This window comes from Lathyrus oleraceus, chromosome 6, assembly GCF_024323335.1.
Source record: "Lathyrus oleraceus cultivar Zhongwan6 chromosome 6, CAAS_Psat_ZW6_1.0, whole genome shotgun sequence".
NCBI classification, from domain to species: Eukaryota; Viridiplantae; Streptophyta; class Magnoliopsida; order Fabales; family Fabaceae; genus Lathyrus; species Lathyrus oleraceus.
In genome coordinates, this window is record NC_066584.1 from 271,684,977 (window position 1) to 271,703,997 (window position 19,021).

At 42.2% G+C, this 19,021-nt stretch overlaps 1 pseudogene; it reads left to right on the plus strand.

Moving 5' to 3' along the window:
• Positions 1-14,322, plus strand: part of LOC127095126 (uncharacterized) — a 56,434-nt pseudogene extending 42,112 nt beyond the window's left edge.
• Positions 14,323-19,021: the final 4,699 nt, after the last annotated feature.

Consider the following 19,021-nt stretch of genomic DNA (forward strand, 5'->3'; position numbering starts at 1 on the left):
CTTGAGCTGCTTAAGGAAATGAAGACTCTAAGCGGTAAGGACCTCTTTGGTAAAAGTGTTGCTGAGTTGTGCCTTGTGCCCAACGTTAACACTTTCCCTCTCAGCCATCTTCTGATGTATGCTCGTAAGATGTCCACGCAAACTGATAACGATCAGCTTCTTATCCACTACTTCCAGGACAATTTGTCCGGTGCTGCTCTCCGGTGGTACATAGGTTTGGATAGTGCGAACATCCTCTCTTTTAAAAATCTTGGCGAGGCCTTCGTCAAGCAATACAAATACAATGTAGATATTTCTCATGATAGGGACCAACTGAGGGCAATGTCCCAGAAAGAGAAGGAGACTTTCAAAGAGTACGCCCAGAGATGGCGTGAGTTGGCCGCTCAGATTGTGCCACCCCTTGAAGAGAAAGAAATGACAAAAATATTTTTGAAGACTTTGAGTTCTTTCCACTATGAGAGAATGATAGCCAGTGCTCCCTCAGACTTCACCGAGATGGTGAATATGGGAATGAGACTGGAAGAAGGGGTCCGCGAGGGACGTTTGACTAAGGATGAAGGCTCTTCAACAAAGAGGTATGGGAGCTTTGCGAAGAAGAAGGAGGGAGAGGCACATGTTGTGTCTTCCCGTATCAAGAGAAGACCCTCTATGAAGAGGAAGAACGTGTGCCCTGCCGTTAGCCAACACCAGGGGGCTCATATAGCACCTGCCTTTAGGGAAGTGCATCATCATCAACAATAACAACAACATCGTCAGCAAAAGCAGGCCTACCAGCCTCGAAACAACAATAACACCAGCAACTACGAGAGGAAGAGGGTCACTTTTGATCCAATTCCGATGACATACGCTGAGCTCTATCCATCTCTGATTGATAGAAAATTAATTACTCCACGTGACCCTCCTGTTGTACCGACCAACCCTCAGTGGTGGTACAAGCCTGGACTACATTGTGTATATCATTCTGGTGCCCCCGGACATGATGTGGAGAATTTGTATCCCCTGAAGACCAAGGTGCAAGACCTTGTGAGAAGTGGGATTTTGTTTTTCGAGGACATAGGTCCTAATGTCAAGAAGAACCCATTGCCCGAGCATGGGAAAGTTGATGTGAATATGGTCCAGGGATGCCCTGGTAAATATAAAGTCCTGTATGTCAGTGATATCAGGCAATATTTGGTCGAGATGCATAAACTGCTATGTGGGTACAGTCACTACGAGCATGACCATGATAGGTGCCATGTGTGCACTATCAACGAAAGAGGATGCCGACAAGTAAGAAAGCACAACCAAGAGATGCTGGATCAGGGTATTATTGAGATACTTCAGAATCGCAATGAGGATGAAGTTGATGTAATTTCTCTTGTAGTCAAAATACCAGAGCCTGTTGTCGTCAAGTATGATGGCAGCAAGAAGAAGGTATCTCCCACTCTTGTGATCAAGCCAGCGGGACAAGGTTGTTCCTTACAGGTACAACACAGTAATGCTAGAAGATGGAAAGGAGGTGTCGTTGCCCTCAACTTCTGTAGTAAGCATCTCTGACGTCAGTGGTGTGACCCGCGGTGGTCGTGTTTTCTCAGCGCCGCCGAAACCCCATGAAGACGTTTGGAAGAGAATTATGGTTAATTCTGCCGATCCTATGGGGACTTCTTCTTCCAATCAGGCACTTGTTATGAAGGGTTTTAACCCTGTTGTTGATAAATCTATGAAAACTCCTGTCCTGGTTGGCCAGCATGGCATTTTGAAAGAGGATTGTGATGATATGTTGAGGCTCATCAAAAGGAGCGAATATAATATTGTTGATCAGCTGCTACAAACTCCATCAAAGATATTTGTCCTATCTTTGTTGATGAATTCTGTGCCACACCGTGAAGCTTTACAAAGGGTGTTGGACGTGGCATACGTGGATCACGATGTCACCATTGAGCAGTTTGATAGCATTGTTGCAAACATAACCGCTTGTAACAATTTGAGCTTTTGCGACGCCTTGTCTAATGTGTTAGTAGACACAGGATCGTCGCTTAATGTGTTGCCAAAATCCACTCTGGCGAAACTTTCTTATCAGGGGCCTCCCATGAGGCAAAGTGGAGTGGTAGTGAAAGCTTTCGATGGATCGAGGAAAACTGTAATCGGTGAAGTAGAAATCTCGATCAAGACTGGACCTAGTGATTTCTAGATCACTTTCCAGGTCATGGATATCCATCCATCATACACTTGTTTGCTTGGCAGACCATGGATTCACAAGGCAGGGGTCGTGACATCCACCCTACACCAGAAGTTAAAATTTGTGAAAAATAAAAAGTTGGTGGTGATAGGGGGAGAGATGGCTCTCTTGGTTAGCCATTTATCTTCCTTTTCCTATATTGACGCTGAGGATGAGGTTGGGACTCCGTTCAGAGCCTTGTCTATTGCTGAGCCTTCAAGGAAAGGACTTTCTTCATTTGCTTCCTACAATGATGCTAAGTTGGCCATTGAGCATGGTGCAACTACTGGTTTAGGACAAATGATCAAGATGGAAGATAATAAATCCCGGGCTGGCATAGGGTATTCTTCAGGCATTTCCAATAAGCGTGGGTTGTTCCAGAGTGGAGGTTTCATCCACACTGTTGAAGATCAAGAGGTTGCTGCCATAGTGTAAGATGATGAAGAGGAAGATCTGGGCAACTTCGTCATCCCTGGTGGAATCTGCAATAATTTGGTCGTTGTTGATGTTCCAACAGTTATCCACAAGTCCACGTAATATGTTCATTTTGTTTGAAAACCCTTCTCCCATGCCAAAAGAAGAAGTGATGACATTGTACGCACATATATGATTAATACAATGATATTCATTCAAAAATTACATGTTAAATGTTTGTTTTTCCAAATTATTTTCCCTTTTTGCTTTTTTGCATGAAATAGGTGATCACCATAAAACCCTAAAAAGAGAATAAAATCAATCTTTTCATCTGCATAATGATTTGCCTTGTTTGAATTCTAAAATCTCTTTTATACTCAAAATTATTATGCAGGTTGATCAAACCCATTGAAAATAATGATCCAATGCCATCTCCCAACTTTGAATTCCCTGTATTTAAGGCAGAAGGAGATGATGTTGAAGAGATTCCTGATGAGAATACCCATTTTCTTGAGCACGAGGAAAAGATCATTCAGCCGCATCTTGAAAACCTGGAAACAGTCAACTTGGGGTCTGAAGACTGCATTCCTGAAGTAAAGATTGGGGCACTCCTGGAAGAGTCTATGAAGAAAGGGTTGATTGAGTTGCTACGAGAATATGTCGACGTCTTTGCCTGGTCGTATGAAGACATGCCTGGTCTAGATACTGATATCGTGCAACATTTCTTGCCTTTGGAGCCTGAGTGTGTTACGGTGAAGCAGAAGCTCAGAAGAACTCATCCTGATATGGCAGTGAAGATTAAAGAAGAAGTTCAGAAGCGAATTGATATGGGGTTTCTGGTGACTTCTACATATCCTCAATGGGTGGCCAATATTGTGCCCGTGCCTAAGAAAGATGGAAAAGTCTGAATGTGTGTGGACTATCGAGACTTGAATAAAGCTAGCCCGAAAGATGCTTTTCCTCTACCACATATTGATATGTTGGGAGACAATACAGCTAAATTCAATGTCTTCTCATTTATGGACGGATTTTCCGATTATAACCAGATTAAAATGGCACCCGAGGATATGGAGAAGACAACATTCATCACACCTTGGTGAACATTCTGTTATCAAGTGATGCCCTTCAGTTTGAAGAACACTGGAGCCACGTATCAACGAGCTATGACTACCTTGTTTCATGATATGATGCACAAGGAGATTGAGGTGTATGTTGATGATATAATTGCAAATTCGAAAACGGAAGTTGAACATGTAGAGAACTTGTTGAAGCTTTTCCAGCGTTTGAGGAAGTACAAGCTCCGCCTGAATCCGAACAAGTGTACATTTGGAGTCCATTCCGGCAAGTTATAGGGCTTTATTGTCAGTGAGAGAGGGTTTGAAGTTGATCCTGCCAAGGTCAAAGCAATACAAGAGATGCCTGCACCCAAAACTGAGAAGCAAGTCCGAGGTTTTCTTGGCCGCTTGAATTATAGTTCCAGATTTATATCCCACATGACTGCCACATGTGCGCCTATATTCAAGCTCCTCCAGAAAGATCAGCGTCATGATTGGACCGAGGATTGCCAAAAGGTATTTGATAGTATCAAAGAGTATTTGTCTGAGCCTCTGATTTCATCTCCACCTATGGAAGGGAGACCATTGATTATGTACTTGACCGTGCTTGATGACTCCATGGGTTGTGTATTGGGTCAACAAGATGAATCAAGGAAGAATATGCAATATACTACTTGAGTAAGAAGTTCACTGATTGTGAGTCTCGATACTCAACGCTTGAGAAGACATGCTATGCTTTGGCTTGGGCCGCTGAGCGTTTACGCCAGTATATGTTAAATCATAAGACTTGGTTGATATCCAAAATGAATCCAATCAAGTATATCTTTGAGAAGCCTGCTTTAACTGGAAGGATTGCCCATTGGCAGATGCTGTTGTTTGAGTATGATATTGAGTATCGAGCTCAGAAAGCTATTAAAGGTAGTATCTTGGCTGACCACTTGGCACATCAACCAATTGAGGATTATCAGTCTGGGTTTGGAAGAGTAACTTTGGAGAAAGCTATTAAAGGCTAACTTTCAAATTTGCCCTCCTCATTCATGCATTCACTTTTAGGTCATTTAACATTTCATATTGCATTTCATCATGTCAATCAGAATTAGCTCCAAGAGTTTATCTTCCAAGAAGCTTGGATATCATCCAAGTCACTTTGTAGGTTATATCTGAATGATCAGTCAACACAAGGGAAATTATGCATCAACTAGGGTTTTTCTCAACACTCAAGGAAGTTTGTATTCAACTGTGAAGTCAAAAGTCAACTGTTGGTCAACTGAGGGTCAAATGGCTAAGGAATGACTTGAGATACTTCTAACATGTTCAAATGGGGTCTATTCATCATTTAAAACGTTCATCTTGAAGGAACAAAGGTTTGTTCCTGAGCTGTCATGCTCGCTAGGCGAGCAGAATGGTTCGCCGAGCGAGCCCTAAAATAAGCCAACTGAATCACCTGCGCCCAGAAGAAAACTTCCTGAACTGTCATGCTCGCTAGGCGAGCAATCCTTCGCTATGCGAAGCCCACGCTTCCTCCTTCGCTCCAGCGAACCTTGATGATGTTGCTACTGGAATTGCCCGCTAACCTGCTCGTTGGATGCTCGCCTAGCGAGTAACTGCTAGCTATGCTTTTATCCAAGTCTTGGAGTGTTCGCTGGAACCTCGCTGAGTGCTCGCCTCGCGAACCCTTCACTACTTCACTCGCCTAGCGAGCTTGACTGATGTACCAATCGAATCATCACCAAGGAAGCTCCAAATGAACTTTTTTTAGACATGACAGTTGTATATCTTTGCCTCCCCTTTCCAAAAAGTCCTATTTCAAGGCCATATGATGAATGGTTGAAGAGTTGTGGTTCTTGAATGGTGAAGTGTGCATGAAGGTTTTAAAAAGGCATAACTTGAGATTGTTAAGTCCAATTGATGTGGCTCTTTTTGCTATGGTTTTATTTTGAGAAGTACTTTAGAATGGCATGCAAAATGACCTATAATTTTGATTGCACCCCATCTTGTTATTCTAACGTGTTTGTTGAGTTTTTGTGAGGGCTCACATGAGTCTTGAAGAGATAGCTTGCTTGGTATTCCACTTTATTTGTGGGATACCATTTGGAGATTTATTCTGATTGCTTTGCTGACTTGTTTTCTTTGATGGTGCTAGCTTGAGAGACCTCTGGGTTTCTTGTTTCTTTAGTTGATGTTACTTCGGATCTTTATCCGTGTGGTTGATCTCTTGGTCCCTTTTACATTTTTTCAGCATTTTACCACTTTCTTAGCTGGAAGACTTCGATAGGAGGCAATGTTTTTGTGTGTTTACTTTTGTGCCCAAAGACCTCCAAGAGGAGGCACCAGTGCTAAAGACCTCCATGAAGAGGCAATTGACGGATAAAAGGGATTAGTAGTCAATCCCCCGTTATTCAGTGTGTCGTTCTTCATGCTCGCAGTACGTGTCGGTGCTTTAGAACAAAAGCCCAAGATCTTTTGTCCGGTCAGTCAGTGGAGAGGGTTTCATCTTTCTGAACCCCCACGCTTGTCATGAGCTCACCTTGTCTAGGGTTAAGAGCTATGAGGTCTTATCCTCATTAGCCTTTTGATCTGCTCACCCTGACGTTCAATGTCAGTGGTTAAGAGCCCACTTGATCACCTTTCCATGGCTTGTTTGTCGAGGTTGATATGACCCCTCTTGCTAAAGCTCTACCTATGTATGTTTGAGCCCCCTTGTTGGTGTGTTTACTTTAAAGCTCTACCTATGGTGTGATCGTCTCCCCATAGGACTGCTAGGCTTCGTATAGTCTCTCGTCTGCATGTTAATTAAGGTAGCACGGTTCCTTCGTCTAGGACTTCCTTCTTTGCATGAGCATTCCTAAAACACAAACAAACTCTTTGATTTTCTTTTCGTAAGAACACGTTAACTCCTTCTACTACAGGTGAGTAAGTCTCCAAAGGTCGAGCATCCGGTAGATTACATAGTAACGTCGTTCCTCTAAAAAACACAAAACAAACAAAAATAGGTTAGCCGAGCTACGGTGCTCTGATTCTCAATCCTTCTTGAGATACGTATGCAGTAGGGTAGGGCCTGTGCGAGCAATAACTCTTTCTTTTCCCTACTTTGATTTTCTCCCTTTCGCATCGCATATAGGACTTTTATACACACACTTTAGACATAAATAGCAAGCGTGGATCCTGTGGAGTACCACAGACGTGAAGGGGTGCGATAACCTTCCCTTCACATAACCGGCCCCCTTACTCAGTGTTTTTTGGTTCGAGACTTTGTTTTATCTGTTTCCTCTTGGTTATGCAGTACTATCTTTCCCTCCTCTTGGGATAAAAGTACATAGCTGGCGACTCTACTCTTTTTTCCGCGCCACCTCTTTTCGCGTTTGTACTTGGATTCGGGAAATCCGGGGAGCGACAACTGGCGACTCTGTTGGGGACTTATTTTCCCTAGTGGGCCTTTCCTAGCGTTTGTTTGTTTATTATATATTGTGTGTTATTTATTTATTGCTTTGCATACTTATCTGCTTGCATTGCATCCTCTGTGCGCTTTACTGTTTCATGCATACTGTGTTGGCTGTGTATCTATTTCGCTGTTGGGTGGGAGTCACAAGAGGTAAAAGGCCCAATACACAGGCTATGAGTGAACTTTAGGACACCTAGGAATAAAGTGATTCATGGGAAGCGGGTGGTATGGCGCCACTTAGCGGAACATGGTATCACGAGCAGTTCAGATTCTGATGGGGTATTATCGTTGCATACACCTGGTGTGCATATGATGATATTCTTGAAAGGATTGTTTATCCTGCGTTTCTCTTGACCTTGCCCTGGCCTAGATTACACCCGTGAGTGGGGCGGGAATGAATCATTTACAGGTATTGATGGTGACTTGTTCTGTTGGTGACCGTGTCTTGTTGGTGACTTTTGTTTGGTTCTTGTTGGTGACCGTTGGTTCTGAAGTATGGGTTCTAAGTTGATGACTGTGTTCTATGGTTCCCGGTTCCGAATTCATGCTGAAGTTCTGATCCTGTGCCTTGTGATACACAGCCAACCAGTCATTGTTTCATCATTTTGCATCATAGCATGTTCATTTTCAAAAAAATAAAGTTAAAAAAACAAAAAGTTAACCCGCATATGCATATCATTTTTCAGGTTTATTCAGGAGTCTGTTCACACCGAGAGATGGCTGCCATTCCAGAGTTGAAGAGGAAGACTTGCACCTACAGCTTTTACCGTGAGCCATTGACATCTTTGGAAGAATTGGGTAATCTCGTGACCGACCGTAATCAGAAAGTTTTTGGTGATCAGTATGGGGATATCTTGGCATTGTTGAAGATAGTGGTTGAGCTGGTACCTCTGCAGACTCTCATTCCTGAAGGACGACTTCCCTAGTTTGTCTTGTTGTTTATTTTGAGAATCACCTCCAGGATTGTTGGATGGGATTCCTTGTTCTACACTGATGAACTGAATCTTTGCTTGAACTATGTTTGTATGAACCTTATTTCTTATGTCTATGGATGAGTTTATTGATGTTTCACTTTTGCTTGCCGTCCAATGTATGTTGCTTCTTTGTTGTTTATGTTTCGCTTACGGGTGCAGGTTGCCATTTTTCAAAGGTGGATGAGACTCTTGAATACCTGAGAAATGATAAAACATAGCATACGCATCATACACATATCATTCTTGCATCATTACAGGTGTTCTTGAGGAGGATTTCTCATCCTTGTTCCCGTTTCAGGCAGGATTGCTGAGTATCGTCCGCACCGTTACGCAACAAGGCAGAATCAACAAAAGTTGATGGATCAATTTCAAGCAGAGCTAGCAGAGATGAGGACCAACATGGCCCAGTTCATGAGTATGATGCAAGGGGTAGTGCAAGGGCAAGAGGAACTCCGAGCCTTAGTCCAGAGACAAGAAACTGTGATTCCCTCTGTCGGTCAGAATCTGCCAGAAGGAACCCCTGTCAATGACACCGCTGTTGCTACCAGCCCTGTCAACAACTATGCTACCGGTGATGAATTGTGTGGTATTAGTATCAATGGACAACCCATCATTACAGAGGCTGCTAACGCTCAAGCGGAACGTGCTCCAGTTCACCATCCTTCTCATTTGGTTGACAAGCAAGAAGATATGTTCACTATTATCAGTGATGATGATGAATTTGGAAAGGCGGAAGAGAGTGATAGAAAGGTTGACGCCCTTGCTGAAAAGATTCGCGCCATGTAGTGCCAAAATTCTTTGGGTTTCGATGTTACTAATATGGGTTTAGTTGATGGGTTGAGGATCCCGTACAAGTTCAAAGCGCCATCTTTCGACAAGTACAATGGCACTTCTTGTCCCCGAACTCATGTGCATGCTTACTACCGAAAAATATCCGCTTATACTGATGATGAAAAAATGTGGATGTACTTTTTCCAAGACAACTTGTCAGGAGCCCCTTTGGATTGGTACATGGACTTGAAAAAAGAATCTGTCAAAAGCTGGAGAGGGTTAGGTGAAGCTTTTCTGAGGCAGTACAAGCATAACATAGACATGGCTCCAAGCAGAACCCAGTTGCAGAGTTTGTTTCAAAAGACCGGTGAGAGTTTCAAGGAATACGCCCAGAGGTGGCATGAACTAGCTGCGAGAGTACAACCTCCGATGTTGGAGAGAGAATTGACTGATATGTTCATTGGAACCCTGCAAGGTGTATTCATGGATCGTATGGGAGGTTGCCAATTTGGTAGTTTTTCGAATGTTGTGATTTGCGGAGAAAGAATAAAAAGTCTTATCAAAGCGGGAAAAATCCAAGACCCTGGTTCTTCAAGTTATTCATATGCTAAGAAACCATTTTCAGGGGTACCCAGAAGGAGAGAGGGTGAGACAAATGCTATACATAATTAGAGAAATGGAAACAGAGGACAACAATACCGTCAAGTTGCTGCTGTGACTATTCCAGCAACCAACCTCAACAACCACAAAGAGGACAACCACAACAACAACAGCAACGCCAATTCCAACCAAGACAAAGAATGTCAGATCGTCATTTTGATCCGTTGCCAATGACTTATGATGAATTAATCCCTGAACTGCTCAGGTTAAAGTTTGTTGAACTTCACACTATGGCTCCATTAACAAGGATTCTCGCTGGTTATGATGCTAATGTCCGTTGTGATTTTCATTCTGGTGCGCCAGGGCACCACATCAAGAATTGTCGGGCTTTTCACCATAAAGTTCAAGACTTGATTGATGCCAAGACGATTAACTTTGCTCCTACTCCGAATGTGGTGAATAATCCGATGCCTTAGCATGGAGGGCCCAGAATAAACAGTATGGAAGAGGGGGAAAATTTGAACTTGGTAGTCGATGTTAATGATGTTCAGACTTCGCTGTTTGTAGTGAAGGAACGTCTGCTTAGAGGGGGAGTATTCCCGGGATGTGACAAGAATTGTTCAGATTGTGGTAATCATGAAAACGGCTGTGTGAAATTGAAAAAAGGTATCTAGGAATTGATGAATGAAGGTTGTTTACAGTTTGATCGAGTAGTGAAAGACCGTGAAGAGGTATCGACTGTTACCATTTACTTTACGCCGTCAGAAGGTCATGTACGTGCTCCAAGAACTATTAGTGCGCCTGTGACTATTAGTACTCCTGTGACCGTAGCTGCGCCCGTAACCATATTTGCTCCAGTAACTATCAGTACTCCTACCACCATTGTTGTGCCCGTAAAAGAAGACATGTTTGGCATTGGTTATCAGCCTTTTCAATCATCAGAGCAGGGTGTCTAGAATCAGAAAGGGTCGTGTAGTTTCACTAGTGCTGGATTAATGAATCACGGTGATGTCTTTGCAACAGACAATAAAGATGGTGACAGTGATTGTGATATGGATAATTGGGTGCGCCCGTGTGCTCCAAGGGAGAAGATCAACAACTAGACTTTTGAAGAAATAGTCCAAGTTACTCTTCAGACAGAGTAATTTTCTTCTGTTTTTCATTTTGCATGAAAGCCCTACGCTCTGCCCAAGGCGTAGTGGTTCATTGTAGGGCCACATCATGTTTTAAATTTTCAATGATTATCATCAATAAAGGACGTTTTGCAATCAAATTTGTGTTCACTGTCTTTCTGTTTTTATTACTTTCATTTTCAAAACAATAAAAATGGCAATTTTTTTTTGTGACTTCCTTGAACTCTTTTCTAAAATAAAGCATGAAACACCGTTCGTGCAGAATTGATCTTGCGGATTCCATTAAAAACAGTTATGTTATGGCTCAGTATGACTTCAATAATCCCATTTACCAAGCCGAAGAGGAGAATAAAGAAGATTGTGAACTCCCCAAAGAATTGGCCAGACTATTGAAACGGGAGGAAAGGGTCATTCAACCTCATCAGGAAGAGTTGGAAGTCATTAACCTTGGTACTGAGGATGCAAAGAAAGAGATCAAGATAGGGGCTACTTTAGAGGAAAAGGTCAAGAGAGGGCTGATTGAAATGCTGCAAGAATATGTGGACGTATTCGCATGGTCGTATCAAGATATGCCTGGTTTGGATACAGATATTGTGGCGCACAAGCTACCTCTCAGAGAAGATTGTCCTTCGGTAAAGTAGAAGCTTCGCAGAACTAGTCCTGATATGGCTGTCAAGATCAAAGAGGAGGTTCAGAAACAGTTGGATGCAGGTTTCCTAGCGGTTACCAATTATCCCCCTTGGGTGGCCAACTTCGTACCCGTGCCGAAGAAGGATGGTAAAGTCAGGATATGTGTCAATTACCAAGATTTAAACAGAGCCAGCCCGAAAGATGACTTCCCATTACCTCACATTGATGTATTGGTCGATAACACTGCTCAGTCCTCGGTTTTCTCTTTCATGGATGGATTTTCTGGCTATAATCAGATCAAGATGGCGCCAGAAGACATGGAGAAGACGACATTCATTACACCTTAGGGCACGTTCTGTTATAAGGTAATGCCATTTGGGTTGAAGAACGCCGGTGCTACCTACCAAAGAGCTATGACGACTCTCTTTCATGACATGATGCACAAAGAAATTGAAGTGTACGTGGATGATATGATTGCGAAGTCTCAGACAGAAGAGGAGCACTTGGTAAACTTCCAAAAGTTGTTTGAAAGATTGAGAAACTTCAAACTGAGGCTGAATCCAAACAAGTGTACATTTGGAGTGAGATCTGGAAAGCTGTTAGGTTTCATTGTCAGTGAGAAAGGGATTGAGGTTGATCCGGCGAAAGTAAAAGCTATTCAAGAAATGCCTGAACCAAGAACGGAAAAGCAGGTTCGTGGGTTTTTAGGGAGGCTGAACTACATTGCGCGGTTCATATCTCACCTAACAGCTACGTGCGAACCGATATTTAAATTGCTAAGAAAAGATCAAGCAATCAGGTGGAACGATGATTGTCAAAAATCTTTTGATAAGATAAAAGAATATTTGCAGAAACCTCCAACTCTTATACCTCCAGTTCCTAGGAGGCCTCTGATAATGTACCTTTTGGTAACAGAGAATTCGATGGGGTGTGTATTGGGACAACATGCGAGTCTGGTCAAAAAGAGCATGCAATATACTACCTTAGCAAAAAGTTTACCGACTGTGAAACAAGATATTCGCTGCTCGAGAAAACTTGCTGCGCTTTGGCATGAGCTGCTCGCCGACTAAAACAGTATATGTTGAACCATACTACCTTGTTGATTTCTAAGGTGGACCCAATAAAGTATATCTTTGAAAAGCCGGCTCTTACCGAACGAGTGGCTCGTTGGCAGATGGTTTTGACAGAGTATGATATCCAGTACACGTTGCAAAAGGCCATCAAGGGTAGTATTCTGTCTGATTACCTTGCCGAGCAACCAATTGATGACTATCAGCCGATGATGTTTGAATTCCCAGATGAAGATATCATGTACTTAAAGATGAAAGATTGTGAAGAGCCTTTTGTCGAGGAAGGACCGGATCCCGATGACAAGTGGACACTGATGTTTGATGGGGCGGTAAATGTAAATGGAAATGGTGTTGGGGCAGTACTCATTAATCCTAAAGGTGCACAAATACCTTTTTCTGCCAGATTGACTTTTGAAGTAACCAACAAAGAAGCTGAGTACGAGGCCTGTATCATGGGGATTGAGGAAGTCGTCGATCTAAGGATCAAAACTATAGACATTTATGGAGATTCTGTTCTAGTGATTAACCAAGTCAATGGAGACTGGAATACTCATCAGCCGCATTTGATTCCTTATAAAGATTACACCAGAAGGATCTTGACTTTCTTCAAGACAATAAAGTTGTATCATGTACCCCGAGATGAAAATCAAATGGCTGATGCCTTAGCCACATTGTCTTCCATGATCAAATTTCATTGGCAGAATCATGTGCCACACGTTGCTATGAATCGACTCGAGAGGCCTGCGTATGTGTTTGCAGCCGAGTCTGTTATTGATGAGAAGCCGTGGTTTTATGATATTAAGAATTTCCTCAAAAGCCAAGAGTATCCTGAAGGAGCGTCAAAGAATGATAAGAAGACACTGAGAAGGCTAGGTGGAAGCTTTTACTTGAACAAGGATAATGTGTTGTACAAGAGGAACTTTGACATGGTTCTGCTCAGATGCGTGGTTAGACACGAAGCGAACATGTTAATGCAAGAAGTACACGAGGGATCTTTCGGTACCCATGCTGGTGGTCATGCAATGGCCAAGAAGTTGTTAAGAGTCGGTTATTACTGGATAACCATGGAATCTGATTGTTTCAAATACGCTCGGAAGTGCCACAAATGTCAGATCTATGCAGATAAAGTGCATGTACCATTAAACCCTCTGAATATTATGAATTCTCCTTGGCCATTCGCGATGTGGGGCATCGATATGATTGGAAAGATTGAACCTACTGCTTCTAATGGACATCGCTTCATCCTAGTCGCGATTGATTACTTTACCAAGTGGGTGGAAGCAGCTTCCTATGCCAATGTTACCAGACAAGTGGTTGCTCGATTCATTAAGAAAGAAATTATCTGTCGTTATGGGGTTCCTGAGAGAATCATCATTGATAATGGTTTGAATCTCAATAATAAGATGATGAAAGAGCTTTGCAAAGACTTTAAGATTGAACACGATAATTCTTCTCCTTACAGACCAAAGATGAATGGTGTTGTAGAGGCGGCAAACAAGAACATTAAGAAGATTGTGCAAAAGATGGTTGTGACATACAAGGATTGGTATGAGATGTTTCCTTTCGCTTTACATGGGTATCGTGCCTCAGTGCGTACGTCAACCGGGGCAACTCCGTTTTCACTTGTGTATGGCATGGAGGCAGTCTTGCCAGTAGAAGTTGAAATCCCTTCTTTGAGGGTGATGATGGATGTAAAACTTGACGAGGCTGAGTGGGTTCAAGCCAGGTTTGATGAGTTAAATTTAATTGAGGAAAAGCGATTAGCAGCTGTGTGCCATGGACAACTATATCAGGGAAGGATGAAGAAGGCCTTTGATCAGAAAGTGCATCCTCGAAGCTATCAGATAGGTGACTTAGTTTTGAAGAGGATCCTTCCTCCCGGTACAGATAACAGGGGCAAATGGACTCCGAATTATGATGGTCCATATGTTGTTAAAAAGGTATTTTCTGGTAGAGCCTTGATGCTTACAACTATGGATGGTGAAGATTTTCCGTCTCCTGTGAATTCAGATGTAGTCAAAAAATACTTCGCATAAACTGACCCGCTGGACAAAGAAAGAAAGTCCAGGCAAAAAAGGGCATCCCGGCGAACCAAGAGAAAAAGAAAAGAAAAAGTTTCAGGCAAAAGTTAGGGATAAAGAATAAAAATAATATGTACACCCGGTAAGTCGAAAACCTGCAAAGGCGACTTAGGCAAAAATGGGTATCCCGGTGGATTGAAAACCTGAAAAGGCAGTCCAGGCAAAAGATGGATTAAAGTGAAGACTACAGTCTGAGTTATCTATACTTTATCGTGTTTCTGTGTCTACCATCTTGAAGGATATGATCGGTCCAATCACTCTTCTCAGAAAGCAAAGAATTTGGGGAAATTGAAGATCTATGAGTCATAACAGAATTGGAAAATAGTGGAATATCGTGTTCACATTGCCAATAGGATAGTTTATTTTCTCTTTTGGCGCAATTACCTCTTCCTAGGAATTGCTTCCTGATGTATTTTCCTTTATAGGCCATTTTCAATCAATAAAAGTCGTTATTCAGTCAAATTGCTCTCTTGGTTTTTTCATTCTACTGTTTTGTTTGCAAAAAACGTCCGAATTTTTGATAAACATTGCATCTAAAAACATGAAGGCTAGACAATGACGTGCGGAAAGATAAAACATCTGAAAATCATTTTGAATGTTGAGTATACTTGAGTATATTTTGTCTATACGATCCCCTGGGGCATGTATGTCTTGCCGTTTTGCAGGTTACTATCTTTGATTGATGGCTAAAGAAGATGAGCCAAAGTTTGTTCGAAGGAAGACCCTGTTTGTTTCAACACTGTCCAGTCATGTAAGAAGTTAGGTCGTCTAAGTCGAGTTCAGAATTTGTTTCCCCAGCATGGTCGAGAGGTTGGTGTTTTCCCAATAAGTGACTCCCCAGTTGAGTTAGTTTCTCTACCGTTCCGAGAATGTCAGACCAGTAAGTATCCTCAGCGGAATTGTTGTATGTCCCCACAGAGTTGGAAGATCGAATCAGAAATTGTGTGTTCCGTAAAGTGATCATTTGCTTTCCCAGCAGGAGTTCTCCTCCCGTTGCATCTTGCATGTAGTAATCATCATTTTCATTCGCATTCTCAAATCGCGTAGCATTTCCATTCAGTATGGAGCATTACGCCATGGAAAACTCAAACATATGCATACATGTATTAAACCAGATTGGATCATACCTCCGGAAGAGACGAATCATTTTTCAACATCAGTGTAGCATATTTACAATAGTTGCTCTTGGCAACATTCAGAATCGATAATCCCAGTGAGATTTATTTTCTCACCAGTCTGTGTAAGGAAAGCTTGATTCTCTTCCGATTTAGTCACCAGTAAGTTTCTGCCTTATTTTGACATATGTAAATATCATCCTTGCAATACCGGTAAGTGTCGTGTTGATCCCCGTAAATGTCTATGCTTTTCTTTGATGTCGGCGAACATCATCTTTCGATGTCGATAAGCATCAAATTCCAATCGTTGGCCATCAGCAAATGGCATTCCTCTCATGGTGTCTACAAAAATCGTTATGTCAACACCCGTGTGTGTCCTTTCCTTTTTGGTGTCGGTAAACATCATTGTTCGATGTATTTGAGGCAGAAGGAGATGATGTTGAAGAGATTCCTGATGAGATTACCCATTTTCTTGAACACGAGGAAAAGATCATTCAGCCGCATCTTGAAAACCTGGAAACAATCAACTTGGGGTCTGAAGACTGCATTCCTGAAGTAAAGAGTGGGGCACTCCTGGAAGAGTCTGTGAAGAAAGGGTTGATTGAGTTGCTACGAGAATATGTCGACGTCTTTGCCTGGTCGTATGAAGACATGCCTGGTCTAGATACTGATATCGTGCGACATTTCTTGCCTTTGAAGCCTGAGTGTGTTACGGTGAAGCAGAAGCTCAGAAGAACTCATCCTGATATGGCAGTGAAGATTAAAGAAGAAGTTCAGAAGCGAATTGATATGGGGTTTCTGGTGACTTCTACATATCCTCAATGGGTGGCCAATATTGTGCCCGTGCCTAAGAAAGATGGAAAAGTCTGAATGTGTGTGGACTATCGAGACTTGAATAAAGCTAGCCCGAAAGATGATTTTCCTCTACCACATATTGATATGTTGGTAGACAATACAACTAAATTCAATGTCTTCTCATTTATGGACGGATTTTCCGGTTATAACCAGATTAAAATGGCACCCGAGGATATGGAGAAGACAACATTCATCACACCTTGGGGAACATTCTGTTATCAAGTGATGCCCTTCAATTTGAAGAACACCGGAGCCACGTATCAACGACCTATGACTACCTTGTTTCATGATATGATGCACAAGGAGATTGAGGTGAATGTTGATGATATAATTGCAAATTCGAAAACGGAAGTTGAACATGTAGAGAACTTGTTGAAGGTTTTCCAGCATTTGAGGAAGTACAAGCTCCGCCTGAATCCGAACAAGTGTACATTTGGAGTCCATTCCGGCAAGTTATAGGGCTTTATTGTCAGTGAGAGAGGTTTTGAAGTTGATCCTGCCAAGGTCAAAGCAATACAAGAGATGCCTGCACCCAAAACCGAGAAGCAAGTCCGAGGTTTTCTTGGTCGCTTGAATTATAGTTCCAGATTTATATCCCACATGACTGCCACATGTGCGCCTATATTCAAGCTCCTCCAGAAAGATCAGCGTCATGATTGGACCGAGGATTGCCAAAAGGCATTTGATAGTATCAAAGAGTATTTGTCTGAGCCTCTGATTTTATCTCCACCTATGGAAGGGAGACCGTTGATTATGTACTTGACCGTGCTTGATGACTCCATGGGTTGTGTATTGGGTCAACAAGATGGATCAGGGAAGAATATGCAATATACTACTTGAGTAAGAAGTTCACTGATTGTGAGTCTCGATACTCAACGCTTGAGAAGACATGCTATGCTTTGGCTTGGGCCGCAAAGCGTTTACGCCAGTATATGTTAAATCATAAGACTTGGTTGATATCCAAAATGAATCCAATCAAGTATATCTTTGAGAAGCCTGCTTTAACTGGGAGGATTGCCCATTGGCAGATGCTGTTGTATGAGTATGATATTGAGTATCGAGCTCAGAAAGCTATTAAAGGTAGTATCTTGGCTGACCACTTGGCACATCAACCAATTGAGGATTATCAATCTGGGTTTGGAAGAGTAACTTTGGAGAAAGCTATTAAAGGCTAACTTTCAAATGCACGAATAATATGGCGGAGTATGAGGCCTATATTATGGGTTTGGAAGAGTGTTTTGATCTTAGGATCAAACATCTTGATGTTTATGGTGATTCGGCCCTTGTTGTTAATCAGATTAAGGGTGAATGGGAGATGAATCAGCCTGGCTTCATCCCATACAGAGATTATGCGAGGAGGATTTCAACTTTCTTTATTGAGGTTGAGTTTCATCATATTCCTCGAGATGAGAATCGGATGGCAGATGCTCTTGCTACACTTCCTTCAATGATTATGGTGAAATATTGGAATGAAGTCCCCAATATCACTATGATGCGCTTGGATAGACCAGCTCATGTGTTTGCAGTTGAAGAAGTGAAAGATGATAAGCCATGGTATTATGATATCAAATGCTTTCTCCAAAGTCAGATTTACCCGTCGGGGGCATCTGTTAAAGACAGGAAGACTCTGAGGAGATTATCTGGAAGTTTGTACCTCAAAGGTGATGTGCTTTATAAGAGGAATTTTGACATGGTTCTGCTAAGATGCGTGTGTAGCACCTCAAATTTTCCCTCCTCATTCATGCATTCACTTTTAGGTCATTTAACATTTCATATTGAATTTCATCATGTCAATCAGAATTAGCTCCAAGAGTTTATCTTCCAAGAAGCTTGGATATCATCCAAGTCACTTTGTGGATTATATCTGAATGATCAGTCAACACAAGGGAAATTGTGCATCAACTAGGGTTTTTCTCAACACTCAAAGAAGTTTGTATTCAACTGTGAAGTCAAAAGTCAACTGCTGGTCAACTGAGGGTCAAATGGCTAGGGAATGACTTGAGATACTGCCAACATGTTCAAATGGGGTCTATTCATCATTCAAAACGTTCATCTTGAAGGAACAAAGGTTTGTTCCTGAGCTACCATGCTCGCTAGGCGAGCAGAATGGTTCACCTAGCGAGCCCTAAAATAAGCCACCTGAGTCACCTGCGCCCAGAAGAAAACTTCCTGAATTGTCATGCTCGCTAGGTGAAGCCCACGCTTCCTCCTTCGCTCCAGCGAACCTTGATGATGTTGCTACTGGAATTGCTCGCTAACCTACTCGTTGGATGCTCTCCTAGCGAGTAACTGCTAGATATGCTTTTATCCAAGTCTGGGAGTGTTCGCTAGAACCTCGCTGAGTGCTCGCCTAGCGAACCCTTCGCTACTTCACTCGCCTAGCAAGCTTGACTGATGTACCAATCGAATCATCACCAAGGAAGCTCCAAATGAACTTTTTTCAGACATGACAGTTGTAGATCTTTGCCTCCTCTTTCCAAAAGTCCTATTTCAAGGCCATATGATGAATGTTGAAGAGTTGTGGTTCTTGAATGGTGAAGTGTGCATGACGGTTTTAAAAAGGCATAACTTGAGATTGACAAGTCCAATTGGTGTGGCTCTTTTTTCTATGGTTTTGTTTTGAGAAGTACTTCAGAATGGCATGCAAAATGACCTATAATTTTGCATGATTCATCAATGGTGCA